The sequence below is a fragment of the Parasteatoda tepidariorum genome, chromosome 8 (genome assembly GCF_982258835.1).
Source record: "Parasteatoda tepidariorum strain Cologne lab strain chromosome 8, Ptep-v5.0, whole genome shotgun sequence".
Lineage (NCBI taxonomy): Eukaryota > Metazoa > Arthropoda > Arachnida > Araneae > Theridiidae > Parasteatoda > Parasteatoda tepidariorum.
The window spans coordinates 104540759-104561559 of record NC_141762.1 but is presented as its reverse complement, the minus strand read 5'-3'; the positions used below and the strand labels follow the sequence as shown (position 1 = coordinate 104561559).

Sequence of the window (20801 nt, the reverse complement as noted above, 5' to 3'; positions counted from 1 at the left end):
ATTTTAATTCCTCTGAAAACAAATTTTGTTTGTTTTCGTCGATTTTCTCAATAAATATAGACTCCAGTAGTATGCAAATGGAAGTGATTGAGATTCAGTGCGACTCAAATTTGAAGGCAAAATTCACTGAAGTGGTTATGCCTGAATTTTACAAATAATTACCGGCAAGGTTTCAAAATACTCGAAAATTCGCATATGAAATTATTTCCATGTTTGCAAGCAATTACTTTCTGTTATGAATGGAAATAAATCTCCTGTCCGAAACCGTATTAATAACGCTCATGTTGGGTCAATTTTGAAAGTAGTTTCGGCCAAAAAAATTTCTCCCGAAATAGGAAAGATAGTAGCGGAGAAGAGATGTCAAGTATCAAACAATAATTTAACTTTATATATGTTTATTACAATGTGCTATTTAAAATAAAAATATTTGTTTCTATGAACATTGATTTTTTTTTGCGGCCCACCTAAAGTTAAGCATTGGTTATTTGGCCCAAGTTAGCTTTTGAGTTTGACACCCCTGCTTTAAAGTATTTGTGATTCCGTATTTGCATTACGTCATTGTTTTCGTGCAAAATTTTCATGTTATGTGCCAAATAAGTGTCATTTGCAGGAACTTTTGATTTATTGCTTTAATTTGAAGAAATCTGAAGCTGAGGCACATCGATTGCTTGGAGAAGCGAAATTGATTGGAAAAATAATTGGAAGAAGATTCGTCACAAACATGCAAAGAGAAATTGCTATTACATTACAAGTGACTCAGAAAGCAATTTCCCATCGTTTAAAATCGTTGGGAAGGATTTAAAAACAGGGAAGTTGGGTTCCATACGAACTGAAGCCAAGAGACATTAAACGTCGATTCTGCATGAAAATTTATTTTGGTAACTGAAAACACCTTAATGGGAAGTCCTAACCCACCCGTCGTATTCGCCAGACCTTCCTCTTTCAGATTATCACCTATTTCGGTCTATTGCACACGGTCTGTCTGAGCAGAAATGTACATCCTTTGAAGATGTAGAGCTTCCGACGTGGTACCAGAAAGATGGGATAAAATAGTGTCAAGTAATGGAATAAAAAATAATGTACCGTTTTTTCACAATAAACTGCTACTTTTTGCTAGAAAACGACTGAAACTTATTTATACTCTCAATATGACCGGTATGATTTTCAAACACGTTGATTTATTTCGATAAAAAAAATCATTGATTTTGGCTACTATTGATTTAGCGTTTTATTTATTGCTTCTATTGGCTGTTTCAATCATGAATCATCCTATTTTTGATGACACCGTTCTCCAACTGCAGTCATTTTTACTCTTAAAAACATGAAAGAGTTCTACCTCTACTTTAAGATCGGCAAAATGAATAGCATACCAAGTCAAATCGAGCGACTCAAACAAACAAAAACACAAGCATATCTGAAGCATCTATCAAATAGTTTCATCACACAATATTCCATAATAAAATATTTCAAAAATTGCACTTATCTATTTTACATTCCACATTCCACATTACTAGTCCACATTCGTGCATCCATCCTGTCCTGCCTCCAGGAATTGCGAGGAACCTCCCAGTCTTGCTATTTAACAGTCTGCAAGAAACAAGATCAAATATAACAGCAAACCAATTTAAAAAATATCTAAATATAGTAAGATTTCAATGAGAATAAGCGAAACGAACATCATCAATAAAAAAATTTGTGCAACTTTGAACGGCTGGATAGTGGTATAGTGGATGGATAGTGGTAAAAGCAAGGTGGATTTCAAAAATGCTTTTTTTTTTTTCTTCAGAAAAAAGATTTTTCGTTTTTGCTTTCTTTAAAAAATAAAGGTTAAATAATATTAAAGTCTCAACTTAAAAAATAACTATACCTTAAAGCAGTGTTTCCCAAAGTGTGGTACGCGTACCCTCAGGGGTACGGGAACAGTTTAACGGGGGTAAGCGTTCTTAAGCGAAATGTCTTGCAACAAACGAAACTTTCAAAAATTGTTATTTCAAAACAAAGCCAGTCATGAAAATTTACGATTACGCATTTTTCTTTTGCTATTTTTTTGCAGAGTTAACAGTTAATAATGAGTGGTGTCAACAGTCAGTTGTGACTTTTAACTTTTGTGCAATTTTTTATAGTAAAGGTTTGAAATAAATTCTACTTATTTTGATTATTTTAATAAAATATAATTTTTATCCTTAACATGGAATTTTTTACCAAAATTTAAGAATTTTTTACCGAAAACTTTGTACCAAAAAGAAAAGTAAACATATTTTTTAAAAAATACACTCATTTTCTTTATTAGTGGTACACAGCGTTACGAAAAATTTAGAGAGGGTGCACAAAAGTCATAAGTTTGGGAAACACTGCCTTGAAGAAATACTTCAGAATATTTTTTAATTGCTATTAATATTTGAAATACACAATGAAAAAATCAGCTTTTGTACTACATACATCTTAACTTAATAAATAAAAAGAATAACACATTGTTATAAATTTGCTTATACAGGGTGCGTAGCCAAATCTTTAAACAGAAAATAAGCACCTTTAAGTACTTTTTCAAGCACTTAAAAATATTTTTTAAGAACAATTTTCAAACACTTCACATGATCATGACAAAATAACTAGCTTCTGACAAAGAACTCTTTTTTTTTGTATTACATTAGCTACCATAAAAAGATAGAGAGATTTTTCGGTTCAAGTTCAGAGTGAGGAAAATGAAGCCTGAAATGGAGAATCTCTTGCAAAATACAACAGAGTTGCGCATGATAATGAAAGACTGAACCCAACTCAGTATATGCACATGCGGACCCGTAAGAATTTCATCAAACATGTAAAATGATTGGCGCTTTCATAAGCTACGGAACGACGGTACGCCGAAATACATTGTGTTTGAAAGATTTGTAAAAACGTTGAATAGAACAATGTGAAAACCGCGCTTTTGCATAATACGTGGCGAAAATCTACATGGTAAAGAAAAAAAATCTCATTTTCGAAAAGGGAAAATTAAAACACTTTTTAAAAACACCTTTTTAACACCTTTAAAACAACACTTTTAAGGGCTTTTAAAAAACGAAAATAAGCACTTTTTAAAAACGCTACGCACCCTGTTATACATCATTGTTATTTCATAATATAAATTTAAAAAGGATTTTACAAGTTCTTCTGATTAAATTCTTCACAATTATTACCATTTCTACTATCAACTATCTGCTACCTATTTATTCAGAAGATTTTAAACAATTTTATTATGAACTATTGTACAATATGAAAAAAAAAACTTTCTACATAACTTTCTCTCTAATAATCGGATCTAAGTGTATATCCTAATACTTCTTGCGGATGATCTCAAATATGCACCAACTATTAAGTTACCAGGGGTCTGTTTAGAAGAAATTTGGGTCCGTTAACGGACCCTTCACAAAATGATTTTTCTTTTAATCGGACCCTTCACAAATTTGTTAATCTTCATTATTGTTTTGTTAATCGAATAACCCCTTCCCAGGGCAGAAAACAAGAAAGAGGGATGTAAACGAATTAAGTTTTGTCTTCAGCAGACGATTCTTCCATTATTCGTCCGAAATGAATATTCTGCGTACAGCAGTATAGGTTAAATACCAAATAATTCTCTAAACTGTGCGGAATTATTAATTTCTTGATATAGAAATGATCTTTGAATGCGCTGTAAACAACAAATCGCAACGGAATGTTGACAGAGATGCCAACTGCTCCGGACACGCCAAAATAATAGATAAAAAAAAACGGTAAATAACTACAAACTATATTTTGAAAATATTTGACTATTTTTGCTTGCTTTTTAAAAGGTAAAGCTTGACATGAGTAATATAACGTGGAGAATTATATAAGCCTACGAATTATTTAGAAATAGTGGTGGTTAAAAATCTGCTAAATTGAATTTATTAAACCAAGAATCACCACTGATAAGCTACCACTTTAAAATATTTATTTGCTGTCCGGAGCAAGTTGGCATCTCTGTGTTGAAGGCGTCTGAGACACGTCAATTATTGTCATGACGTTTCCCGGACGTTTTCTTATGTCAAGAGGTTGAAGGATAAAGAAAAACGTTGGAACCATCATATTACACATGCATTAAATGTCATAACTTGAATAATTCTAAATGAATAAGAAAATAAATAAATGGTGCAAAAAATGAACTATCGCAGGATACCTGTAAGTATATATAAGTATACTCTGAGATAAACCCAAAAGAATTTAAAATTTATAAATAAAAAATACATTTTCAAACTCTATCGATTAGAACGGCGACATATTAACTTGTTTTGTACATATCCGCCGTTGAACAGCAGACCCAATTTCGGGTTTACGACTACTAATGTTCACCTCAGTAACCTTGTAATTTCGAACCCAATCCAGAAGACAAGGAAACTCCTGGATCAGTACTCCTAGAGGTATTGATTTGTTGTAACATGGAGGACTTTGCGACTCGCCAAATTTAACGAGCATCAATCACCATTGACTATACTTTGGCCACCCTGGGATCGAACTCACGAACTATTGGACATGGGCTGAGAGCCCTACCAGCCAGGCTATCCTGGCCCTATATTAACTTGCTTGACCTTTTAATTATCTAAGTTTGACTCCTGGTGACATTCCATTGTCTTATTCGACTTGTAAAAATTCAGTGATAAGTATAATTTTTTGATGTCCTTAAAAATGCTTTTAAGGCTAGCGGTAAAAAGAAATTTACTACTGCATTAATTTTTTAGAAAGTTGAAAACTAATTTTTTAAATTTTTTTTTTCAATCCAAAAGAACGTGTCATTTTCTTATGTAAATTATATTTTAATATCGCGTGAAGTATTTAAATTTAAATATACTGTGTTGCTAAATGAACGATACCAAGAAATTGTAGCGTAAAGATCAAAAACTTCATTGGCTTAAAAAAAATACAAAGGCGGTAATAAGAGTTTGTATGTATCGAGCGTACAAAAACTTCATTTCACGGCCTATTCAAGACTTTTTGAGTGCTCGAAACATGCAAACTTTTATTACCATCTTTAACTTTGCGAAACAAATATTTCGAGTCCTCAAAACTAAGCGTCCATTCTCAAGATTCGATAGATGTGAATGCGGAAAACAAAACTGATTTGACACAGAAAATGTACGGTTGTCAACGAAAAATGAAATATAAAGAAATACAAATCTAGAAATACCGAGGTAGCCGAGGGGGAAGCGAAAAAGAAACAAATAAAAAAATGAATACCTTGCTAAGGTTACACACCTTAGCAACATGAGGCAAACCAAACATGCATTAAAATTTACACTAAAAAACATCATAATAGTGTCCGTTATGAAGAAAGCGGTAAATCAGCTATTCCCGCACAATTTTATGATCTTGGGTACAAATTCCATAATTCCTCCTACCCCTGTTACCCTTGAATCTTGTTTTATTCATATGAACCCTTTCTTAACGACATTAATTCCTCGCTCTCTCTTCCATAGCGCATGGATATGCATTTTTTCCTGATTTGCCCCTCTCTGCTACTGTGGTTTTTCGAGTTTTTTCCCCTTTATTTTTTACTTCCTATTTCACTCTCCGCTTCCACGGTTTTCTATTTCCCCCCATCTAAACCTTGCATTTTTTTGTTGACAACTTAACATTTTGTTTTTCAAGCATTTTTAATTTTTCTCTCTTTCACGTCTAACGAGTCTTGAGAACGTTTATTATTGAGGGCTCGAAACTTGTCGACTTTTATTACGATCTTCATTTTTTTAAAGCCAATTAAGTATTTATCATTAAGTATTCTGTGTGCATTCGTGCAGATGAAGAAATGCTGAGCATATTTGAGAGAAAGATATTACGGTGCATTTTTGGAGGAATTAATAAAAACGGTCAGTGGTTAAGAAGATCAAATTTAGAACTCTATCGATCATATAATGATCAGACATCATAAGATTCATTAAGGTCCAAAAGATAAAATGGGCAGGCCACTTAGTAAGAATGGAAGAAGACCGTATTGTGAAAAAGATTTTTGATGCCCGGCCGACAGGAACACGTAGAAGGGGCAGGCCAAATCTCAGATGGCTAGATACCCTGGAGAAAGATTTATCTATATTAAAAATAAAGAATTGGAAGTCCATTGCCAAAGGAAGGACAGCTTGGAAAAAACTACTGGAGAAGGCCAAGGCCCATCCTGGGCTGTCGAGCCAATGAGGAAGGAAGGAAGGGATTCAGTGTTACATGCGGGTTATGATCATTATTTTTATAAGAATTTTATGTTCGTAAAAGCAATCATCTGCATTTTAACAGGATTCATGTAGCCCTTAAAAAAAAGATAAGAAAATCCTGACGTCATTATTGTAATTTTGAAATTATCTTTAACTTTAAATATAAAATTAAAATTTCAAGATTTTGGAATCAGATTGTTGGAGTTACAAAAATTGAATATTATCAGTGGTCTGTCCAGACATTTTGTAAAAGGTCCGTTTTTCGTGAAATTGTGAAAAAAATCACTCACATTCTTTCAAGGAGGGTTCGCTTTTATGAATTTGTGCAAATAGGGTCCGGTTATTGCAAAAAACTTTTTCAAGGAGTTTTTAAATTCTAAATAGATACAAGATTATGCTCGGAACTGTAAAATTATAATAAAAAAATTAAAATTTCAAAAATAAACAGCAATTGCTGCTTCTAAATTAGAGATGCAACATGCAAATATTTGGTATTTAGCCTATACTGCTGAACTCACAGTATTCATTTCGGACGAATGATGGAAGAATCGTCTGCCGAAGACAAAACTAAATTCGTTTACATCCATCTTTCTTGTTTTCTGCCCTGGGAAGGGTTTATTCGATTAACAAAACAATAATGAAGATAAACAAATTTGTGAAGGGTCCGATTAAAAGAAAAATCATTTTGTGAAGGGTCCGTTTTTAAGTTGAAATATTTTGTGAAGGGTCCGTTTTTATGAAAAGATATTTTGTGAAGGGTCCGTTAACAGACCTAAATTTCTTCTAAACAGATCCCTGATTATGGTGAATATAAATTTAATGAAATACATTTTATCTTATTAGGTTTACTCCCACTATTTCAGTTTCTTGCGTTACGAACTCTGTTAAAAAGGAGACTATCGTATCATCTCTATGTAGTATGTAGTGATGGTGAGAGTCGTAAAATAAGTTTGTAAGTAAAAGAAATTTAAAAAAAAATATCATAATATATCGATATTTGGAGATAAATGCAGATGGTTGTAATTGGAGAGCATTTTAAGACGAATTTACGAAAATAAGTTTAGTACATCCGGATGCTATTTGAAAAACATTTTTATCTAAAGGAAACCAAATAACGTTAACCTGTCCGAATGAAGCGATTTGTTTAAACAATGGATCATTGACTCTTATACTCTTAAACATACACATTTCAATGTTTTTAAAATACCACACTAATTTCTTCAGTTGTAGAAAAAGAAAATTCGTAAATCATATCATACCTTATAAATATGTATTAGAATCTCTTACAAGCCCTAGACATTTTTATTCCTGGGACTTTCTTGTAGTTAAAATTCCCTACCTGGAATATTCGATCCAAAGCGTATAAAAGATTAACCATACTACTCTGAATATAATATGAATTTACGTAAATTTAAGTTCGGTGTCAGATTTTCACATAATCATGTTAAAACTACGTAAAGCACAAATAATGACATAAAAAAAGTTCGGGCGTTCAAATTCTAAAACCGTGGAAAAACGGAAATAATTTAACAATCGATTCAAATTTTACTTTCAAAGGAGATTAAAAAGAAAATATTTGCTTTTCGATCAAAAATCAGTCAAAAATTCGACATCGAGTTAATAAATAAGCTCTTCCAAGCAAACACAAAATGTTAAATAAAAAAGTTTCAGTTTTTATTTCATTCTTTTTTATTGCGTCAACTTGATCGCTTAGCAACAGAATTGGTCGCTAAGCAACAAAATTTAGATCTTGTTCTTTTGTGAACTTTAATTTCTCCTGCTGCTTTGTTAGGCATTTCCTTTTGGACTATTGCCAAAAATATATAACTTCCTTATGTTCCTTAATATTTATGATTCAATTTTTTCGAAATTTTGTCTATCCCATATTTTAAAGGCCAGGAAAATGCTATATGGTTATTCAGAGAATAATAAATTACGAAATTGCCCTAATAAAAAGAAAATGATTATTTAGAGAAAATAAGTTTTTGCCCCCATTTTGTAACTTAATGTAAGTATTAATTAATTAGTATATTTAAGGTCACCCCATCAACTATTAAAATTGACAGTTAGTTCGTTAATATCCGATCATTAGAAAAAAAGTAATTCTAAGTAATTTTTTTTTTTTTTTTTTTTTTTGCGTACCGTACAGTGTACTTATCGTATAATGCTTTAAGAGGTTCAATTTGCCGCTATAATAATATTTAGAAATATTCAAATTATGTAATGAAAGTTTAAAATTTGATTGTAGAAACTCTGTTTTAAATATTATATTCTAAATAAAATTGTTTTACTAGAATAATCAGGGGGAAAAGGTTATAACTTTTATTAATTTTATTTAGTTGACTTTACAACTTTCAATAACATTATGAATAAACCGAGCTCATCAATGTTTTAAAAATGTCCTCCACTCATAGCATTTTTTTTTACTTTTATTTTTTCTCTCGTACTAATACTAGTAGTATAAAACTCTGCATTGATCCATCGCGGAAAAAAAAATTCCACAAACAAAAGTAGAATCGGAAGGAAACCTATTCTTAACCTAAATTTTCAGATTTTCAATAAAAAATAAACTTAAAAAACTACGATGTTTCAAAAAATTGAAGAAGAAAAATAGAAAAAGTCCCCAGGAAGAAAAAAGATAAAAAATCTTTTGATATTAAACAGGCCAGTGGTTAAAATCGCACTCATAATCTAGTAAATTTGCTTTTGATGCGAATACATAAACTGAAATACCATAAAATAAGAAACATTGTGGTTTCCTTTAAAATGAATATTCTAAAAAACCCTTTAACTATTCCACGGAATCTTGGGGTTTCCATTTGTGAAACACAGGAGCAGACGATAAATTAAATTCTCTACTTTTATCAACTTATTAGAATGCACATTTAAAACTATTGACAGACATACAAACAAAATATAACCATTTTGATACAATAAAAAAAAAAAACTAATAAAACACCTGCATTAAGGACGAATATTTTGCTCACTTTCCTAACTGTGCGGCAATTAAAGAATAGTAAACTAAATAATAATTTCCATACTAACGTTTAGAAAGAATACGTTAATGAAAGAATACTTACATTGAAGGGAAAGAATAAAACACTACGAAAACGTTTTCCTTTTCAAGGAGATGCGAACGGAATCTAACTAAGATAGAAAATAATTTTTAGAATGCTGAACATCAAAAAAGAGAGAAAGATTTGCTTTGATGGAAGTTGTGACGTAACAGAGCAGTCGCCAATAAGAAATAGAGACTGCCTTCCCCTGTTTCTGCTTTCCCCTTGTTTTCAATCGCAGTTTAAAGGAGAGAGTTCTAAAATGCCAATTTTGAAGTTAAACGAATCTCGTCTAATTCCAACCTTAAACGTGAAAAATCTTATATCTTCTGAAATAAATTCTTTCAATTTTACCTTTCGAGTTTTTCAAAAATTATAAACTGTAAAATGTATTTAATTTTTTTTAAAACTCAAAAAGTCTTTTTCTATTATTATTAAAAAAATGAATTTGATTATTTAATAAATGCTTAACTTGTTTATTGTTCTTCCCAAATTACGATAGGACGAGAAATAAATGGGTGTTTTGTACGCATAAAAAATATTTCTCTAAACCAATGTTTCAATAAATTTAGTGAAATTTAAGTTGAAAATATTTGTTATTTCGCTCCATATTTTTTAAAACAACTTAATTACATAAATACCTTTAGTTTTCAAATTAAAACATACCAGCTAATTCTTTTTATCACGTGTAGTTAATAACTGTTTCTTTATTATAAAGTTTTGTAGTTTCTTTTTACTGTAATACCGTTCTGTAATAATGTACTGTAATACTGTATTACTGCTTCTCGACATCGTTTAAGTTAAGTTATAGCAAAATGGCCACTAATGACAAAGACTTAAAATAAAGAATGACAACGAATTTAAAATAAATTTTTTTTTTATTATGTTAAGATATTTTAACATGATCTGGGATATTTTACTTTATAACCGTCGTTGAACAGCCGACCCAATTTTATGGGTTTACGACTACTATTGTTCAACTCAGTAGCCTCGTCATTTTGAACCCACTCCAGAAGACAAAGAAACTCCTGGATCAAGAATAGGGAGAAATTAGCCTTCGAGATGGACTTTTTGATGGAGCTAACCCGCATTTGCGTTACATGGAGAGGAAGACCACGAGAACCTCCAACGGTTAGTCTTACGACAAGGGACTCTAACCCATGATCCGTCTGCCACTGAGGATATTTCAAGTCAGCATTTTGGTCGGCGCAAGCCAGATGCGGAATTCGTATCGACTGGGATTCGAGCCCGGTTTGCCTCATTGGAAGGTGAGAGCTCTATCCCTTCCAATGAGGCAAAACTATCTAGCCATCGCGGATCATGATTTAGGATATTCAAACTACCAGCTATATAAATTCATTTTTAGTTAATATAGATTAAGAAAACTTAAAACTAAAATAAAAATAGACAATACTCGCACGCTTTTTGATTTTGCGAAGCTAATACCAAACTCGAATTTTCGTTTGCATTTTCAGTTTATTTCTAGAAATACAGGGTGTTTATAAATTCCCGGACCCATTTTGATGTTTAATAACTCATAAAATAATGAAGATATAAACAAACTTATGGCATTTATTGATGGAATAACTCATATATTTTCCTTTTCAGGTTTGAATATCTTTACTTTTGTAAATATCGTCTGCGCGTGTGGTTAATTGAGTATAATATGAAAAAAACACAACTACTTCGATTTAGTAGGAACAACATATGACGCAATGCTAAACGAATGGAATTTAGTTGTTGTTTATTTAGTTATTGTTATTAGTAGTTGTTGTTATTTGTTTTAGTTGTTGTTTTTTATTTAGTTGTATTTAGTTTCAATAACTTTTCTTTATAATGCAATAAAATCTGGCGAGTAGCTATTTAAACGATCGAACACTTCGTTTGTTTATTTGTGGCTTGAAGTTAGGCTCGCAGAAAATGCCGTTCATGGGTTAAATTTAGTAGGAACAACACAACCTGTGACGTAGGCTATATTATACCCAATTTCAGATAATTTAATTTCCCAGTCTAAATATCTGTACTTTTCTAGATATCGTCTGCTTATTAATTGCATTTTTCTCTCTTTTGTTTTTGGCAACTATTGTAATGTTATGTTTACTAACCTAACCTGAGACCTAAACTTTAAATAGCGGTAGATGATTCGATTTTTACTTAGAAATATAAAGCTAAGAAAATAGTAACTCATAAATCAAATAAAATAAAAGGACTTCTTTGGAAAAAAAATTAACATTAAATTTTTATTATTACATACAAAAAGCGATATTTTTTAAAATAATTTTTGCGTAGTATATTTTTAATATTTTAGCTTCAAATTTTCATTAATTTTTATTTAAGGGAAAATTTTGAAGTTTTAAAAAATTAATGACAGAAATTACGTAAGAGTCACATAAAACATATAATCTAACTCTTCAAAATCTACAGTCAACAAAAAGCAAAAAGGATAAATAGTTTGAGTTCTCGTAGTGCAATTTAATTGCCAATATTCAACTCCGTAGACTTGAAATTTTGAACACAATCCAGAAGACAAAGGAACTGTCCCATCAAGTATTGGGAGGAACTTGCCTTCGCGGAGGACGTTTTAATGAAATTTACCTGCATTCGCGTTACATAGAGAGGAAAATCATGAAAACCTCTAAGGGTTAGCCTGACGGTAATGGGACTCTAGCCCATGATCCGAAAACCAGATGATATTTTATGTCAGCACTGTGATCGGTTCGAAACGAGAGCAGAAGCCGTGTTAACCAACCACTGCTGACACTCGAACCTGGGTGACCTCATTAAATTTCCAGAAAAACGGCTTGATCACTAGTTTCTTTCCTTTGCTAACGCTATGAAACGCTAAATTAAGCAAAACAATAAAGCATTTTTTTTGCAATATGTAAATACAAAAATGCCAAACATATAAAACTGTCAATTTTGAATTTTTTTTTTTTTTTTTTTTGTTACTTTCAGTGATTTAGCTATTGACTGCAGAATACGGATAGAAAATATTTTCCGATAAACGTAACTTAAAATTGATGATTTGAATGTGATTCCTTTTACAATACATATGTAAAATTCGCAACATTTTAGAAGTTATAGGTGTTATGCATGAAAATTTTATCCTTTTCGAAAATTTTATCCCTTTTAAAAATGAAAATAGAAATGTAAATTATTTTAAAACGAGTAAAAAAACAAAAACACCTTCAAAATCTGAAAAATTACAGAAGAGGAAGGCGAATGTAATAAATATCAAAAGAGGTTTAATTGGGTATAATATAGCCTACGTCACAGGTTGTGTTGTTCCTACTAAATTTAACCCATGAACGGCATTTTCTGCGAGCCTAACTTCAAGCCACAAATAAACAAACGAAGTGTTCGATCGTTTAAATAGCTGTTCGCCAGGTTTTATTACATTATAAAGAAAAGTTATTGAAACTAAATACAACTAAATAAACAACAACAACTAAAACAAATAACAACAACTACTAATAACAATAACTAAATAAACAACAACTAAATTCCATTCGTTTAGCATTGCGTCATATGTTGTTCCTACTAAATCGAAGTAGTTGTGTTTTTTTCATATTAAACCCAATTGTACATTTAAACTTGAATATATCTCTAATTATTGTTCTACTTCTTTTCCCGCAATGAAATCTGTCGTGTTTATTACACACGCCTTCCTTTTCTGATAAACTTCATCTCTTATACATTAATTTGTAATCATGTAAAGGTTTTTTTTTCGTTTTTATTAAGGATTCTAAAAGAACTGCGATGGCTCAGGGGACGCCTTCCAATGAGGTGAACCAGGTTCGAATCACAGCGATGGCTGGTCGATACGAAATCCGCATCCGGCTTGCACCGACCTCAGTGCTGACGTGAAATATCCTTAGTGGTAGACGGATTATGGGTTCGAGTCCCCTTGCAGTCTGTTGCAACTGTGGGAGATTCCTACCCATGTAACGCAAATGCTAGTTAGTTCCATCAAAAAGTACTCCACGAAGGCAAGTTTCTTCCAATACTTGATCCAGGAGTTCCCTTGTCTTCTGGATTATCTTCAAAATTACAAGGCTACTTAGTTGAACATCAGTAGTCGTAAACCCTAAACTTGTGTCGGCTGTTTAACGACGATTTTTAATAATAAAATGATTCTAAAAATGCATATTTAGGGCAGTCCTCGCAAAACACATTTGTTTATTGTCAAATATTTTTCAGCGTTTAAAATGTAATGATGGTCAAATCAATATATTAGAATTTATAGGTGTTTAAAAAAAAAGATCAATTATCCTTAAAATATATTAACGATATTATACATTGCATTGTTTGGAAATGTTATTAAAAACTATGAATTGTAACTTGAAAACGTATCTTTATTCTTTAATGTCAGAACTGTTTTTCAATATTTTATTAATTTCGGTGATATAAAGAACGTAACATAACTAAAGATGCTGAATTTTGGTTTATTATGGTTCATTTCAGGATTGGAATAATGCCAATTATATTTGGCTTATGCTATTAACTTTTTTAATAAACAATTTTAACAAAAAATCCATTTTAGTTCCATAAACATGCTAATAAAATTTTTAAAAAAATATTAACTAAATATTTTAAACATGCTGATATTTCATTTAAAATTTCACTTAACAAGCAAATAAACACTATCTAAATATTTCTCTAGTGATGCATATAAAATAGTGATTAATATTTGCAAATTTACCATCCATTAAATATCACTTTTAATAAAGCTTAATAACTTTCTTTATTTAGCTCCTTAGTAAATAGCTATTTTTTTTATTTTTGGAAGATGAAATGAGTAATTTTAAAAACTATGAAACTTACAAAATAACTAGAAATCGGGATGCTAGACTGATTTTTAAACTATTAAAATCCTACAATGTATATTACATTTCATGTGTATATAATAATAGCACTAGCTGCATCTTCAATATTTGTACTTATGTAACTAATTTATAGCATTTCATTATTCTTCGTCTCCAATTAACACAATTTTTTAATGGATTTATATAAAAACGAACATAAATCCCGTCAGTAACAATTAGATAATTTCGTAATAATACAAATTTAAACAACAATATAAACTGATGTTTTTCATAAATAAAACTACCTGATAGAAATTTAATAAGTTCATTTAATTTAATTTGTGATAACTATTCAACAATACCGAATCAATAGTAACCTATAACTATTCAACTTTCATCAAAGTTTAATGGAAAGAAAAAGAAATAAATCCACTGTTAATAAAAACAAACTTTTTATAAAAACAAACTATTAGTTGAAACAAAAAAAAATTTAATCACTATTTTAAACATAGTTATAAAATAAATGAAAAGAGAAAACAAATAGGAAACAAAAAAAAAAGCTATAGCAAATGTAGAAAGAAAAGTTGAAACTTGATAAATCCCAACCATTACATACAATCTTGGCAAATTTTTAAAAAATATAACTAATACGTCATTTTAACAAATGGATTTAAAAAAATCCAAATAAATACGAATTTTACATTTTCAAAGTATAATCCATTGTAAATTTACCCATTCTCTTCTGCAAAAGCGAATACTTCTAATCGATTTAAAAAATATATAAATAAACAAATTTCAATTTATCTTAAGCTTTCGAGCGTTGTTAAAATCTTATTTACTTTACACCCCCTTATTTCCTACATGGATTGTTCCAGCTAAAGTCGCCAATTCAAAATCTCCGATTGAATGTTCCGTATCAATGTTCGAATTTAATGATTCTTAATTATTTTTACTGCTAGATTTACCTAAAGTGTATTAAAATAAGTTACGAAATGTTTTACCATTTTAAAATATGCTGACGTAAATCAAAACTAAGTACAAAAGCGAAATATTTTATTTCGCATTTCAATCATATATAGACGAAAACATAATAATGTGAAAAAAATAATGAAATATCACATAGACGAAACTCGTATACCTATTAAAACAAATTATTCTATATAGCTATACGATTTTCAAAATAGTTTTCATTATCGCCTAAATTGTCGTTTTTAAATAAAATTATACATTCAAATTTCTATCCAAGTTAGAAAAATATATCCAAGTTTTTCTACAACAGCATTTTATTACTACCTTTTAGTTAACTTGTTTTCGTACCTGTGAGAACAGACACTTGCGACCAAAAATTCGTCCATTCCCCGATTGACTAGAGCGCTCAAATCTCATTTGGAGCACTGTACCTTATATTAGATTTAATAATTTTTCTATTTGCATTTTATGACCCAAATGAGTTTAGCTCCAATAAAAATTTCGACCAGTTTCCGACTAACTGTTATCTAAAACTTGTCTCAATGTTTCTTAATGAATTAATTTCTAAATAAAATTATGGATATCTGTACCAAATTTCATTGATCTCTTGAATAAAACTCACTTCATGCTTTTCATTTTAATTATTTAGGATTTTTTTGATTTAAAAAATAAATCATTAAAAAAAATTTCTCATAAAAAACGTACCCAATTTTTAAATATTTTTCTATAATATGAATTCTGTAAAAAACTTTTACCGGTGATTTAAATAAAAAATAATTTAAAACGATTTAAATTAAACAAAACGATCTGATTTCAATAAAATAAAAAATATTTTTTTCCTACAAGATTAAGTAATTAAAAAATACAAATACTAGTAAATGTCAAAGAACTGCAAAATTTACTCATTTAAATGACACTCTTTAAGTAAATTGTGGATACAAAATTTACCTTTACTTCATCTTGAGAAATGCACGCATTTTATGCTCACTTTTATAAGTTTTTAAAAGAGTTTCAGAATAATAGTTTGAAAATTAATTCAGAATAATACTTTTAAAGTTAAATATTAAACTTTGCTGTGTTTTGTGCAACTCAGAAATAATGTTAAATTTGATCAATTTATAAGCAGTTTTTAAATTCAAAATATGAATTAACAAAACGTTTACCTATTTATCAAAATAAAGAATGTCCCCCCCCCTACTCTTTGACAAATCAAATTTGCTTTGTTTATTTTTAACTTCTGCACATTTAGAACAAAAAATAGCTTATAAAAGAATTACCTTTTAATCTTATGAGGTTCGCTGTAGACATTCCATGCAGTGTGTATTGCGAAAGGCAGACATTTTATAAATGATTCGATTTCAATTTCTCTCTTCATCGTTGTTCTGTATATAATTTCTGATAGCGAAGAATTTTATTTTGCTTCTATAACTGTTTTTAGGAATTGCTCCAACTATTTTGGATGAACATTCGATTTATAAAACACATTTAGTTAATCGCCATGTTTTGTTTCGATACACAGTACAATTCTTTGTTTACAAACCCTTCGAAAAGAAATTTGGCGGCAAAGCAGGTTCGAATTAAAAGTTTTCGCCAAGAATGCCAAGTGGTGCCCGAATCACGAGCCTCTCCGTGAAAACAACCCGTTATCATGTTTCCAGAAAATAAGGAATAAGAATTTTGACACTCTAATTTGGTCCACTTCACTGTGGGCCAGAAGCAAGGCCGGATTTACGTATAAGCTAAATAAGCTATAGCTTGGGTCACCGAGATGGTAAGGGCCCCCAGATCCCTTTTTTCTTCGTTTTCTAAAAGCTTTATTTGGAGCCGGGGCCCTCTGAAGCCCAAAATACATTTTTTAAAATTCGTTTTTACATTGTTGGGTGCTTTTCAAAATCTAATCGAAATGTTTACAAAGATAAAAGTAATTGTTACTCTTCACTTTTCTAATAAAGCTCTTAAATTTTTAAATCAAAGTCAAAACAACTTCTTAAAATTATATATCGACACTTTTTATGAAATTTGAACAGCTTTGTTTGTATTTTAAACGTGTTTATTGAAAATAAAATGTAATGTAAAGTAATTTCGAATTGCTTACTATTTCTAAATTAATAATTTGGAAAGCACTTTTCTTTATGAAAGAATTTAGTTATTTTATTTTGATTTGAAAAGTGTGGAATGAAATACTAATGTAATATTTTATAAATTTTTATTCTTTTTCTAATTTGTTCAACATTCAACATGTTGTTTTTAGAAATATATATTCATTTAAAAAATACCATTTCTATTTAATTGGTATTTTACTTCAAATAATTTAATAAGGGAAACCGAAATATTATATAAGATATGATTTATAGTACGGATCTAAATATAATGAGAGATTATAAAAAGTACTAACTGGAAGTTATAAAAGTATTCATTCTGGTTATAAAAAGTACTAATTCCCGGAACCTCTTTAACTCTCCCCGGAGCACTAAAGTTCCATAGAACACAGTTTGGAATTGCTTCTATAAGGTATCATGAAAACATTTACCGCATTTTACCACAGTTATAACCGAACAGCATGGTAAAAAACTATATTTTTATTATGTTAATTTCACGAGAAGTCATAACTAAACCGTTACGGAAAAAAATTACCTTGTTTTTTGGTCCTCGCACAAATACTATTATACTATACTGTATTACTATATTCTAATAGTTTTGACTATACTTTTTTTTTCTCAGTGCGGTGGTCAGTACCATGGTTCACATTTCAGAAAAGGTACTGTATTGCCGCATGCAAACAAATGTGGTTTTCTCAAAATTTTAGAAAATCTTCTATTTTGACACATCAAATTAAAAAAAAATTATTCGCAAAGTTTAAGGGAAAAAAAACACGTGTCTAATAGTTTTACATAAAGAACATATTCGGAAATTTTCAACAAAATCAAGAATGTCAAATATCCAAATTACTCTTAATTTATTTATTTTTTAAAAAAATAAATAAAAAAAACTCAGTGGTTGACGGATCATGGTTTACAGTCCCTTTGCTGTCAGACTAACCGTGGGAAGCTTTCGTGGTTTTTCGTCAACTAACTCAAATGTGGGTTAGTTCCATCAATAGTTCCATCTATATCCGTCGTTGTATTTTGACCCAATTTTGGATTTACGACTACAAATATTCAACTCCATAGCCTTGTCATTTTGAAACAAACCCAGAAGACAAGGGAACTCCCGTGTAAAGTATTGGGTGAAATTTGCCTTCGTGGAGGACTTTTTGATGAAACTAACCCTCATTTGCGTTACATGGAGAGGAAGACCACGAGAACCTCCCACGGTTAGCCTGACGGCAAGAGGACTCTAACCCATGATCCATCTACCACTGAGGATATTTCACGTCAGCACTGTAGTCGACGCAAGCCAGATGCGGAATTCGTATCGACCAGCCATCACCGGGATCGAACTCCGGTTCACCTCATTGGAAGGCGGACGCTCTATCCTCTCAGTCATCGCGGCTCTCAATGACGGTTATAAAATAAAATAATAATTTGGCCGGGATAGCCTGGTTGGTTGGGGATTGGACTCGTGTTTGTAAGAATGGGAGTTCGAATCCAGCCGGTCGAAGAATACCTATGTACAAAATGGTGCATGTGAAATCTGTCTGGATCACAAAGTCCTTCAAGTTCTCATAACAAATCAATACCTCTTGGTACTGATCCAGGAGTTCCCTTGTCCTCTGGATTCAATTCAAAATTACAAGGCTACAGAGTTAAACATTGGTGGTGGTTAACTCAAAATTAAGTCGGTTGTTCAATGACTGTTATGAAAAAAATTGAAACTAATAATCAAATTGTATTTTCTTGTACTCCTTTCATATTTTCTACACACCTTCATGATTTCATATTTCTAAGTCTTATAAATTTTGAGCAGCCGAGCAAAATGTAATGTTAAAAAAAAACAATTTATAAAAAAATTTGCAAAAAAATCATTTAAAATTTCAAATGACATATATTCAGAATTTCGAAAAAAAAAACTGTTTAATATGCCCTTCCAAGCACGCCAAATTTTTACTCTGTGCTAAAAATGAGCCTCTATTGTAATTTTTTTTCCTCGTTCAAAAAATACTTGCAACAAATTAAAGGTTCTACATTATAGTCTCATCACAATCAATATATTTAGCAATCAAGTAACATTATCATATTCTCTAATAATATATTGCTAACACTCAAAACCAAAAAATAATGACAGCTTACTTTAGGTTTATAAAAATAGAATAGGGCCTCATCATTTTCAGTAGTTTAGGGTTCCACAAAGCTTAAATCCGGTTCTGGCCAGAAGACCATGATTTTTGGCCAAAAGTCATAAATTAATTTTCAACTAAAATATGTGCAGACAGTTTTAATATAGCCCAAATTAAGTATTCATAATCATTCCAAACATTATAACTTACTTTTTGGACCGACGAGAGTACAATGTAATGAAAAATATGTTAAAAAAATTTTTTCTAATGTAACTTTTAAATTTTTTTTTCAGAAATATATATAGGAATTTCACCTTATTGTTACATTTTTATCTGAGTAATTAGTCTGAAATTATAGAACAATTTTTCAATGTGTTGGATTAGTTAATATCTACTCTTGACAAACTTAAAGTTTATATCTTATCATTTGACATTTTACGATGTTTGAATGACTTTAGAAACTTAATTTCAAAAAGTTCCACGTGGTAATTAGCTAAACCTTTTTTTGTTGTCTTCTTTAATGTTTCTTCTTTCGAAAAAACCTGCCCCATTTTGCCCGTATTACAAAGATGGACTAAATATACCGAAAAACAAAAATATGCTTTTTTTTCATGTTTTCGCGTTATTTTGTAATTAATTCGCGTTATTTTGTAATATTACTTCGGAAATATAACTTGATTTTCATTTTTAATATAAAATTAGGAAAATATTATATTTTCATTTCTATATTTAATTATTTAAACGTACTATATTATTTTTATTTTATTTTTGCTCGTCATATTTCAGTAGCGATTTTTTTTTGGCGGGGGGGGGGGATGTATTTTTAGTGTATTTCAAAATTTCACCTATGAATTCAATTTAACTGCACATAAAATCCCCTAAATAAAAAACCCCAAATTTTGAAACAAATTTTATCGAAATACTAATTTTGGCCACGAAACCTTGGATGCTGGCCCACTGTGCACTTGCGCCCAAACTAATTCGTCTATAAGTAATCGCTTGGCCCCAAGTTTGCTCATATTAAAAGTGTAAATGGAGCAAAGTTTGAAAATTATAGGTTAGTATAAGAGTAAATGGAGGCCCCTATGCATACACGGAAAAAGCACACAAAAAGTTTTTCATTACAATTAGGCCTCCATGTGCTCCTAAGAATCCTTCGATATTTCTATAGCTCAGCCTTGTGTTTACTTATATTAAATTAATAAATGGGGCAAAGTTTGAAAATTAGCGGCAAAAAATTAAAAGCAAAATATAGTCCTTTATGCACATGCAGAGAACAACAAAAAAAAGTTCGACATTACAATTAGGCCCCCTTACCCGAACTATTTAGTCGATAATTTTGTTATTTGGCTACGTGTACATTCATAAAGATGTAATAAATGGGGGTAAAGTTTGAAAATTAATATAAAAGCAAATCATGTATATGCAGAAAACACACACACACAAAAAAACAACGTTTTTCGTGTAAGTAAGGCTCGCTTGTGCAAGAACTAATGGGTCTAAAATTTTGTTGCTTAGCTTTTTGCTTACTTATAATGAAATAATATGAAGTATAGGTCTT

The 20801-nt window shown here is 30.5% G+C and overlaps 1 long non-coding RNA gene across 2 annotated transcripts; it reads right to left on the bottom strand.

Moving 5' to 3' along the window:
* Nucleotides 1-283: 283 nt before the first annotated feature.
* On the bottom strand, nt 284-16570 carry LOC147806607 (uncharacterized). 2 transcript variants are annotated; one of them, XR_015428569.1, is made up of 3 exons: nt 16302-16570; nt 9275-9341; nt 284-1587 (listed from the first exon to the last, which is right to left on the bottom strand). It is a non-coding gene; the product is annotated as an uncharacterized LOC147806607 (long non-coding RNA). The 2 variants fall into 2 exon arrangements; XR_015428568.1 differs by lacking the exon at nt 9275-9341 and having other exon boundaries at nt 813-1587; nt 16302-16541.
* Nucleotides 16571-20801: the final 4231 nt, after the last annotated feature.